Source organism: Athene cunicularia (assembly GCF_003259725.1).
Source record: "Athene cunicularia isolate RWA chromosome 13 unlocalized genomic scaffold, athCun1 chr13_part1, whole genome shotgun sequence".
NCBI lineage: Eukaryota > Metazoa > Chordata > Aves > Strigiformes > Strigidae > Athene > Athene cunicularia.
Window position 1 is genome coordinate 19,799,711 of NW_020799117.1, and position 11,571 is coordinate 19,811,281.

Below are 11,571 nucleotides of genomic sequence, written 5' to 3' on the forward strand. Positions count from 1 at the left end.
TTGCATCAGGTATTCACCGTAGCATGATCCACAGGGAGCGGTGGGCACGTGCGGAGTGCTCTGCAGAGGTTCCCGGGGTGCAGGGGGGCGGCTGAGGCTAACGGAGCTACAGCAGAATATCTGCGGTGAAGAAGAGGGGGTGGATGAGTCACCTCATCTGCGGAGAGCTGGAGCTCACACTCACCCCATCTCCCACCACTAATTAATGCCAACACTAAATACAAACATACCACGTTACTCACTAATGGGACGTGGACAGGCTGAAATGCAGACCCTTCACCAGTACTTTCTTTAAAAATGAAGCAAACTCCCACGTGGAAACCTCCAACTCCACTTGAAGCTGCTAATTTATTCCCCTTCCTGCTGCTCAGCCTGCAGACATGCCCCAGCATGTGTGATGAGTCCTCGCAGCCACTCCAGAGCTGCCTGTGCCCACCCTGAGCCCCACTATGCACCAAGAAAAGAGCAGCTCTGATGCCAGGAGAGTGTGGCAAGAACGAGCAGGGAAAAAGGGGAGAGTATGGAAGGAGGGGATGCAGGGCAGGATGCAGCTCTAAGGCACAGGGTTATGCCAGGGAGATGTGCCTGGAGACCTGTGGAAGAATGGCCGCTGGCTAAACCACACGGGGCTTGGGCAGGTGTGTGGGGTCATGCTGCACCACTGTGGTGCCAGCCTTTCCTAGATCGTGAACCTGGCCGTGACACACACAGGAGTTTTTATGGAGCACAGTGCTCTGCTCTCACAGCAGGCAGCCAGCTGGCCACGTTTTGTTAATACACAGTGCTTAATGCAGCTGGTCACTGTGACCCCTACAGTCTGTAGGCGATGGAAATCAATATCTTCTCACAAGGCACTGTATATTCTGTGTGGTATCATGTGCACAGCTGACTTACTGGAAAGACCATCCTGCTTTGCCAGGGTCAGCCTGGGACACAACAGCACAAACCATTTGCCAGCATCAGCATCAGCTGGTGGCATGTGGTGATTTTGGGGGAGCCTCCACTATAGCATAATTTAAATAATGAGGCTGAATCCCCACTTTGAACTCGAACAGGCTCTGTGAAGCCCCTAGACTAGCATTCTGGGATGAATGGATGTGGCTGGCCAAGGACCACTGAGTAGCACCCTGCTGCCCTGCAGCCCCCAGGTTTACAAGTGATGCCTGTGGACTGCTGCTCCTGTTCCCAGATGGGGCTCTTCCTGCCACCTCCAGGCCAAGCTCTGCCTTGTGCAGAAGCAAAGAAGGAAAAACTGTACCTCATCATGGACCCATCTGGCCCAAACAGAGCCACACTCATGCCATGGGGCAATGAAGCCCAACAATCCCCCACATAGTGACTCCCAGCAGTGGGGAATCACATCTTGCTGCCTGTTCATTCGACCACCATGAGCTCAAGAGAGATACTGGTACCGGCGTCACTGCCACAGGCTGCTGCACTGGGTGCACAGGCAAGGACAGGGTACCCCAGCACCGCTTCTATCCTTGGGGTCCCGCAAAGCCCTTGCAGGACTGTGGAGCCTTGGGACATCAGGGAGCAGCAGGTGACGTGTCTGCCTTGCTGGCAGCCCCCACGCACCCCTCTATCAGCTGGGCACAGCTGCCTGGGCACCTATGGATAATCCATCTGCTGAACATGCTACAGGCCATTAGCTTTAACTAGAGGGAGTTGCAGGGAGAATCATTAAAGGAAAAGTTCACAATGCAATTAATAAAGAACCTCATTAGGTCTCTTTCCCATATGAGCATGCAGCTCCCACTACTGGCTCTTGCAGGTCTGGTGCTCTTGCACCATCTCCTCTCCCATGAGGAGACATTCATTTTCTTCTCAGGAGGCAGCTGATGGCTGAAGATGGCACTGACAGGGTGCTGTTCTAGGACTGGGATGGCTTTTGTGGCTGGATGGCATTTACCCCACCACTGTCCTGCCCAAGTGCCCCACCGCCCTGGGCTCCTGCAGGATGGCTCTCCATGCCCAGGGCACAGAGAGGGGGCAAACATGACACAAACCCACCACTGTGTGGTGAGGATGTAGGAAGCGTGTACCCTGATGCAGACACCAGCACCAGCGTTAGTCCCTGCCCATCACCTGCCCTGCTCTGCCTGCGCGGTCCCACTTGCTGCATGGGAACCAGCAGCATCTTAAGGGCTGCTGGCACTTTGGTCTTGTACTCTTGGGGCTTCATTACAACTAAAATTGGTCTTTTTGCCCCCTCTGGCTCTCTTTGCAGTCCTCCATACATTCATGAGAGCCCTGTTGCCAGGAAGTGCCAGTGCACCAGGGCAGGGGGATTCACCACCCTCCAGGAGCCATAGGGACCCCAAAGGAGGCCAAGGGATGCACCTGGGGATTTGCCACCCAGAGCATCCTATAATGGCACACTGGTGTCTCCTGTGTTGGTTTCTGCATCTCAGAGAGTTTGCAAGGGTGAGTCCAGGGTCCAGGCTCTCTCCTGGGTGTGCTTGACTGGAGATTGTGGCCACATGCAGGGCTGTGTTGCCCCCCTTGGACACTGCCAGACAGGGTTACTGCTTTCAGAGACCAATTTTGCATCTCCTTTCCAGGCTGCCTTTCACAGCTATACAGAGTCCCTTTTGCTTCCTCCCCCAGCACCCACAGGAAGCTGCTGCATGCTCTGAGCACCTGGGACTCACTCCCAGAAGTGAGTGGGTCCCAACAGCCTGGGGTGACACTGCTTGGAAGCACCATGGAAGGGAAAGTGCCAGGAGGTGTTGGCATTACTGACTGCTCTGTTTGCTTCCAGTGGCTCTTTCGCATCATTGGCTCTTTTTTAGGTTTCCTTCATCTTGCCTTCACCCTTGAAAACCTCCACAGTCTTGCCATCCATTGGGATGGGGGGCACCCACCAGACCCAGCTCTGCTCTGAAGCTGGCAGGGTGTCGTATGGTGCCCCAGCAGCCAAATGCCAAGATGCAGAGGGGTGTGCAGCAGCACCCAGGTCCCAGCAGAGATCCCACAGCAGGGCAAAGCCAGTGCTGTGGGGCTGAGGGCTTCAGAAACAACCACTTGCTATGCAACCAGATAAGAGGTGACCAGAGATCCTGGAAAACAGTGGCAACTCCAGACAGCAGAGCATCTCTGTATGACCCAGGGCTTCTGGCTGGATTCAGTACTGCCTTTTGTGGCAGGCAGACAGTATTTCAAGGCAAGTGAATTGGACCCCATTGGAGCAGGGAAACACCCTGCATAAGAAGGAAGCAGGAATGGAGGTGACCTTTCCTTGTACAGGGCTGGAGACATCAAAGTTGTGACAGTACTGGTGATGGATCCCCGTGGGAAAGGGAAGCAGTAAATGCCAATTATTTGCATCTCTCTCCATCTGCAGGCCTACCAAGGGGCTTGTCCAGAGGGGAAAGAGGCAAAGAGGAGGGGAGGCAGGACCCAATGTGCAGATATCAAGACTGACGCCATATCAGAGAAAGGATCACTGGGGGTGGCAGTACAGGCAAGGAGCCACTCACAGGAGTCCTAGACAGGGCAAAGGAGAGCCTCCAGGTCTGACTCCCGCCCTTTGAGATATGTTGTTTTGGGACAACCTGTCACCCTCCTGCACCACGAGATGCTGGAGTGCATGAGCAGGGCTTAGAGGAGGTGGCAGCAGATTTCACATCTAAATCAGAATCCTTCTCTGTTTAATCTCAGTCAGTACAAGTGGCTTAACCCATCGGACAAGCTCCAAATCCTCCTCTCCTCCTCCTGATCCCACCTAAGCCCTAAATTTTCCCCCCTTTATAATCTCTGATTCACTGAGATCGTGGGATTGCTCTGCCAGTTGCACAAATCCAGACACTTTGCTGCTACACAGGGACCCAAATGGGAATGGATGCAGATGGTGAATCTTAAAAATATCTTCTTGCTCTCCACCCCTGCCCCAATTCTGCAGCTCCCCTCCCATGGCCCAGCAAAGAGTCCAGGAAAGCAGAGCCGGTGCACTACACAGGTGAAGATGCCCACAGCCCATGAAATCTCCAGGATCCTGTGACAGAACACATGGCCCAGACATCCCTGTGGGGACCAGGGTGAGACTCAAGGCCTCCTGGCCAGAGCTGGTCCACAGTGACATATATAGAGGGTATGGGTTATCTTGGGCACAGGCTGTGTGTGGGCTCCAGTACATCCCCAGCTGTGGGATGCTCTGTCTGTGGGATGGAAAACAGGGCCAGGCAGCTTCACTGATACCCAGTCCCAAAACCAAGGGCAGGAGATGTTCTACTGTGCCAGCCATGTCCTTCAGGGTCTATGCAACACCCTCTTTGTATGGCATCTTGCTTCTGAGATGGCTTTACCCATGCAGCTGTGGGCACCAGAGGGAAAGGCAAGGAGCTGGAAGCATCTCCAGGCTGCTGGAAGCTGTACCCTATGACACATGCCTTCTGCAGTGGGATGCCCTGACCCCAACAAACACACTAATCCTACTTCATCCCTTCCTCTGCTTCTGCCCCAGCACTTATAGGACAGGACAGAACAGGACTTTGCATAAAAGTAGGTGGCAGTCTGGAAAGACCCTGCCTAGCTCATAGCATGTCTGAGTTACATCTTCCCTGTCTGGACACTTTGTCCAAGCGGAAAATCCTGACATTAGGTTTGGGCTGCTTGCTTCAGTCTCCACATGGCACGTGGGTAGCCAGCAGGGCCTTGCCACCTAACATGACAGTGGCACACATTGCCACACCACCCCTCTTGCAGGGAAGCATACTTGTCATTACCACTCTCCCAAATTTTCCTCTATAAAGTCCCCTCTAAGCTGTGAAATCCCTGCTTGCCAGGAATTAGTTTTAGTGTTGCTATCTTGCAGCCATTTTGAAGGCATTTCCTTCACATCCTTCTATTTGCTTGCCTTTTTTTTTTTTTTTTTTTTAGTCTGGATTCCCTGTAACATTTTTCACTCTCAGGAGTGGACTTTGTGCTTTTTATCTTTGGAAATATGGGCAAAGTGCCCCATAGCATCATCGCATTTAAGGAGGGATGGAGGAATAAGCTATTAGTGTTGGAGCACAGTGGGCTTGGCTCTAACTTTACGTAGGGGTTTCCTTCATCTCTTCTACAATAGCCTTATGTCTAATGATATTTGTCTAATTAGAAACATGCCCAATTGTTTTACACAGTAGGAAAATGGGTTGTTTGGCAATGCTGATGTATATCACAGTGATGTGGGGTATGCAGAGCTCTGAAACAGATGAGATCTAGATGAGAGAGAAAGATTATATTCAGGTGCTCTGTTCTGTCAGAGAGCCTTTGATTTGGTGGATTGTGTAGCATGAAAGGCCAGGCTTGTTACAGCCTTTGTGTGACTAAGAGTAAGATATTAAAGTTTGATGCACTGCTCTGGGAGACGCTACGTGATGGATAGAGAAGACTTGCTAGGCATTGTAGGAGCTGTGTAGGGCCTTTAGGATCTTTGGGGGCTGTTTGTTATATATTTCCTTGCCTAATGGTTTGCACGTGAGCAGAGTGCTAAGGTCGGAGCCCGGATTGCTTATGTGACCTTGGCATATGATTTTCATACACAGGAACATTTGGTTCTGTGCAGTGAGTGGCTTCTCATGAATTGCAGGCAGTGACCCTGGGTGTCAGCTAGCAACCTCAGTTATTTCATTTCTTACACTTTAAAAAGAGTTATGGCTCATATTACTGGGATGTTTTCTCTGCACAGAATCCTGCAGTGCTGGGTGAGAAGGCTCCTTGGAGGTCCCTGGTCCTCTCTTGGGACTATATCCAATACTAGCTCAGCCCATGGTTACACCTAGCTGAGCCTTGAAAGTCTCCAAGGACAGAGACACCTTCATATCTCCAAGTGAACCACTGTGTCCGGGGGAGGCATGCAGCACAGTTTGGGCTTGGGATGGGTTTGCAGCAGCTCAGCTCACCCGGGAGCCCCATGCCCATTTGGCATGTCTCCCTTTTCCCACAGATGGGATGGATGGTGCAGGACTGTGGCCAGCCACAATAGGGCCCTGATGCTGCACACCCAAGCTGCGCAGCCAAGCACAGCTGTGAACGGGCACTCCTCCCATGGAGAAGCCAACGAGCCTGTGATGTTGAAGCCACCTGAGGCTTCCTGAATGATGGGTCCTGGACAACTGCAAGTCAAACATAGCCAGAGAGGCCTCTTCAGGCACACACTGAGGGCTCAGAGCCTGCTGGGCAGTGTGTCCTTCCCAGAGCTGTCTGGATTGCATCCCTAGAACATCCTAGGAGTGTTGTTGCAGGTGTGTGCTTGCATTTGGCTGTCAATGCATGGGGCCAAGCCTTCTTCCCCAACCCCTCACCAGTGCAGGGCAGGAGGAATAGGTGTAGTGCAGCTGCTTTTGATGGTGTGCCCACTGTGAACATCATACCTGCACAGGAGAGTCTTTCTCACCAAGAACCATGGCAGTTCCATACCAAGGATGCTCCAAGGACTGCAGGCTCCAGACCTAAAGCCAGCCTGGGTGCAGGGAGGAAGCAATCAGTCCCAAGGACAGCTCAGCCGTGACACATTTCCTAGGACTAAGTATTCCATTCTTGCTTTAACCTTTTCTGGTGACTTGTGGTGGCTGTGTTAAACAATGATATGCCTGCAACATGACAGTGATTTGTTTAAAGAGCCCACACTTGTCCTTGTTAGCGCTCACTCGGTGCTCTGACAGTCCTGTCAAAAGCTTCTGCACATTTTTCAGTTCTCTCCCTCATTTGCTCCTGTCACCATGGGGAAACATCCAGATAACAATGGCCCTGGTGGCATTTGAGCAGCTCAGGGGCCTTGGCTCAGCTGCAACATCCCTGCCTGGCACACCAAGAGGTAGCTGTTGAGTCTGGGGATGCACTGCTGCACCCTGAGTCCAGCACAGACTGCTTGGTTGCCCCAGTGTCTGGCCTGCCCTGTTCAGCAGCATCACCAATGAGCCTGTGGGTATCAAAGGGCTGCCCAGACCTCAAGACTGGAGCACAATGCTACCCTGTACCCTGGTGCTGCTTCACACCCTCGAGTTCGCATGGCTGGATCCTGAGGATGGGCTGGGCAACGAGGGGCACTGGTTCCTGTCCAGGTGTAGGCCGTGGGTGGAGGTGGTAGTTTGGGCATTTGATAGCTGTCCCAAAAAGAGGGTTTTCCAGCTAAAAATGAAGGGAAAGGGGCTCAGGTCCCTGCTACCCTCTCGACAGTGGATGACTGTGCAGAAAGGGGATGCTACTGTCACCAGCTCTGGCTGCTAGGCTTCAAACTGAATGTAACCAGAGCATTAGGCATGCAGAAACTGGTCCTCTCTGGGGATGTGGCTAGGAGCGAGGTGCCTTTCAGAGCATTTAAAAGCTAATGCTTCAGTGTCCAGGGAACTCCCACATGGATGAACTTCGGGGCTGAGCACGGCATCAGAGAGAGTAGGTAGATTTATGCTGAGGTTTGGGCAAATTGTAGTGAGCTTGAAGGTTGTTTGACAGGGCTGGGAGCACCAAGCAGCAGACTCAGTATGCAAATGAAGCAGCCTGCTCTGAGAGCTGAGCCCTGCCTGAGAGTTTCTGACCTGGACCATGCAGTTAAGGTTGGGCAATTCAAGTGTTTCCTCTCCTGTAATGTCTTGCAGATACCCCAGAGGAGGAAACAGACAGGGAGGCACTGGAAATTAAACTCAAAGGCAGGTAACTCTAACTATCTGCAATCCTGCACTGGGCTGAGCAGCACTTCCCAACCCATGCAACGTCCTCCCCTCAGGTACAAGCAAGACATGGCTTCTCCAGTCAGCCTCTGTGCACACAGACAGCCCCTGCACCCTTCCCAGGGCTGTCCTGGCCTCTCAGCCTGTGCACCAATAAGGGTGCATGGGTGCCACCTCTAACACCACTACCTCACCTGGAACTGAGCCATCCCACACTGCCCCTTCTGCAACACCCACCCACTCCGGCACATCGGATACTAGCCTGGATCCACCAAACCACAGGGAGATGATGAGCCCAGAGAAACCCATTTCCCAGAGATAATGTTATATTTTCAGAGTGCATATAGTCAAATACGGCCAAATGTTCCCCTCCCTGAAGCCATCAAAGCACCAATGACTCTGTAATATTTAATGGCTTGTTTTGCTCCCTAAATGATACAATGAAAAGGATTATTAATGTTAATAGCGTTCTTATCATATTTTAATAGCATCATGTATAACCGAAATGTCATCTCAGCACATATTTCTCTTGCTCTCACCCAGGGCGCGGAGTAATCATACTCCAGAGATGCCGTGAAGGAAGACACATTGGGCAACAGGGTGGAAAGCAGGGCTGGGCCTAAGGCTGAGCTGGACTTGACTGGTAGGAGAGAGAAGGATGTAAAGCCATGTGGGAACCACTCCCCTGCAGGCAGAGGAAGGAGGGAGAAACAAAGGGCCAGGAGGGGTGATGGGCAGAAGAGTGCATGGGATGGTCAGGGGAAGGATGCACAAGGCAGGTCCAGCCAAGGCATGCACAGAAATCCTGGTCATTGAAGGGGTTGCTCATATCAAGGGTGTGAAAATGGCACTGATGTCCTGCAGTCACCAAGTCCAGTCGTTCCCTGAGGCCCAGAAAGGGCTGGATACCCAAGATGAGTGGGGTCAGGCCATCACTCCCCCAGGAAGGGGGCAGGATCCCCCAGGGCCTGCCAAGCCTGCTGCCACTGCCATTTCTTTTTCTGACACATTGGACTCCATCAAGAGCAACTGTCAGTGATATACTCCAATTTTCAGCGTATCATTTCGCAGTCCAGTGAGCATTTGCCTTTTTTTTTTTTTTTCCCATCCAATCCATCTTATAGATTAGTTTAACTAGGCTGAAAACCCACATTTTTCATGTGGGGTTTGGTTTCCCTTGCATTCAGCCCTCATCTCCTTGCCAGGCAGGGGCTGTGGTGGCTGGAAGCTGAGTACACTGGAGCCCCTTCAGGTAAAGCCAAGCTCAAGGACAATGTCATTTCATTTTCCCAATCCCCAACACAAGTCATTGCATTTCCACAAAGGAATTGCAAAAAGCAGACTCAGAAAATTTCAAGGAGCAGCTATGAGTTGCTAAAGCTTCCCAAAAAAGCTCTGGAAGAGCTTTGCATCTGTGAAGGTTTGCACTTTGGTATGTAGGGGTGTGGGTCTTCCTCGTTGTCCTGTGGCCAAGTGTAGTGCACAGCCCAACCTCTGCACTTGTCCACGTGCAGCATCCTGCCTTCACTGAGACCTGCACACCCACCCTTACTCCTCGTCCTCCCACAGACATGTGGGCACTGCTTGTGTACAACCTCATATGCCTCTGCCCTCAGGGCCTGGGAACCTCCTCCACAGATGTGCGAGCGTGCATACACACTCATGCGCAGACACCCCTCCCCAAGCCAGCCTGCTTTTGTGCTGTGAGATGAAAGGGGGCAACTCATCTCTGACCTGCTCATATTTCACTAAAATGTTATTTTAACACTTAAAAGGGTAGAAAATACCATCGGCGGCTCTTCATTTATCAGATCGATTCATGGGGAGCAGGGCATGCATGCTTTCCACGTTAATGAGCCCAGGAGCCTGCTTTCAGCTTCCTGGCACTACCCTGGCACTCAGGCTGCAGGGGTGAGGGGAAACAGGGCTGCAGGGGTGCTGGCATCCCATGGATAGACCCCTTCTTTTCCCCTCTAGAGAACATCGTGGCTGCTCAGCGACTCCTGTGGTGGCTGGGGGACCTAAGCAGGGAAGGGAGGGCAAACCCTTGAGTAGGACAGCGATGGTGGAGACCTGATGGAGGTCCCCAGCCTCTAGCCCACAGCAAATGCACTAGGAATGTGGAACAAGCAGCACATCCTGGATTTTTCCCTCCTGCTCCCAAGGTCTTAGCTGATTACTGGAGCCAGGGATTCATGTAGAGAGCTTCTTCCCCGGGCTGGGAAGGTGCTGACTCTCCTTCCAAGCTTGGAAGAGTCCTACCAGACAGCCTAGGCAGGGACCATTCCATGAGACTGCAGTTGGGTTTATCTCCCAGGCTTCTGCCACATCCTCACAGCTGCTTGACTTCTCTCAATGCTGGGGGGCCTCAAGCTTGGTGCCTCTCTGCCTCAGAGCTGCTGTAGAGAGACACTTTCAGGATGGGATCCCCTTCACTCCTCCTCACCTGCTGTCCTGCTCTGAGTGGCACTACCTCCCAGCGTCCTGCACAGATGCATGTGGAGGAAGGGCAGATGTCAGGCTTGTCTTCCCACAGGACACAGCATTGTGATGACTCCACTCAGCAGAGACCCAGAAAGGTGCCACATGGACACTGTCCTATAGACAATGACAGTGCAAGGCAGCACTCTTCTCCAGACAGCCCCAGGGATGGAGACACTGGTACAGGGACAGTCATCTTACCTGGCAAAAACCAGTCACTCAAGGAACTTTGTCTCCATTTTAGCAATGAAATTTGCACCTCCACTGGGAAGTCTTTGTTTGTGAACTTGCCTGTACCTCTGTGTCAGAAGGTGCTCTAACCATCCTCACATCTGAGGACAAAGGACAATTATAAAGATCAGACAGTGTCAGGGGAATAACAGAGACCAGTGCTAGACCAGAGACCTTGTTTAACACCTTCGTTAATAATCTTGGCAGACAGAGTAAATAGAAGAACCAACTGTGAGGGATTTGCAGGTACTTTCCAGTGTGAAAGCAATATTTTGCTGGGGTTGAGTTTTTCACAACTTCAGGTGTCCTGGTTTGAGTGAGTGACAGGAGCTTTTAGGAGCAGGGGAGGGGGCTACAGTGGTGTCCCCCTGTGAGAAGCTTCTCAAAGCTCCCTCAGCTCCAAGTCAGACCCACCTTTGCACCAAGGCTGGGCCAATGGTGGCTGCACCTCTGAGATAGCATCTTTAAGAAGAGGAACCTGGGAGGAGTTGTCGGAGTTGTAAGGAGGAGTTGCAAGGAGAACATGCAATTGCTGTGCAAACACCGAGGTCAGTGGAAGGAAGGAGGAGAAGAGGGAGGAGACGCACCGGAGCAGAGACTCCCCTGTATCCTGTGGTGAAATGGCAGGGCCGCCCCCCTGCACCCATGGGGGTCTGCAGTGGAGCAGATACTGATTTGTGGCCTATGGGGGCCCCATTCTGGGACAGGTGACTGCACTCGACGAAGGATGGGACTCTGTGGGAAGAAGGCCCCATTGTTGTAGTTTGACACTGGGAGGTCTGCAACATGCCTGTGGGAGTGACTCATGTCAGACCTTGTTTGTGGAGTGCTGTCTGCTGTGAGAGGGGGACCGTGTGGGGACGGGGGAGGAATGCCAGGGGCTGCCCCCCTCCCAAGGTGGAAGAAGCAGCAGGACTGACTGCACCCCCCATTCCCTGCCCCCACGTCACCTGGAAGGAGGAGGCAGAGATATTAGAAGCAAAGCTGAGCCTGGGAAGAAGGAAGGGATGGGGGAAGGTGTTTTTGAGATGTGGTAATGCTTTTCAGAATCCTGTTAAGCGATGTTGTTATTAGTGTCTGTATTTATGTTCTTTTTTCCTTCCCCTAATGAGTCTGTTCTTCGCCTGTGTCTTAAAGGATGAGATCATCCCTCCTTGTCCTTATCTCAAATTCCTGGGTCTTTTACTTTCCTCTTTCTCAGCAC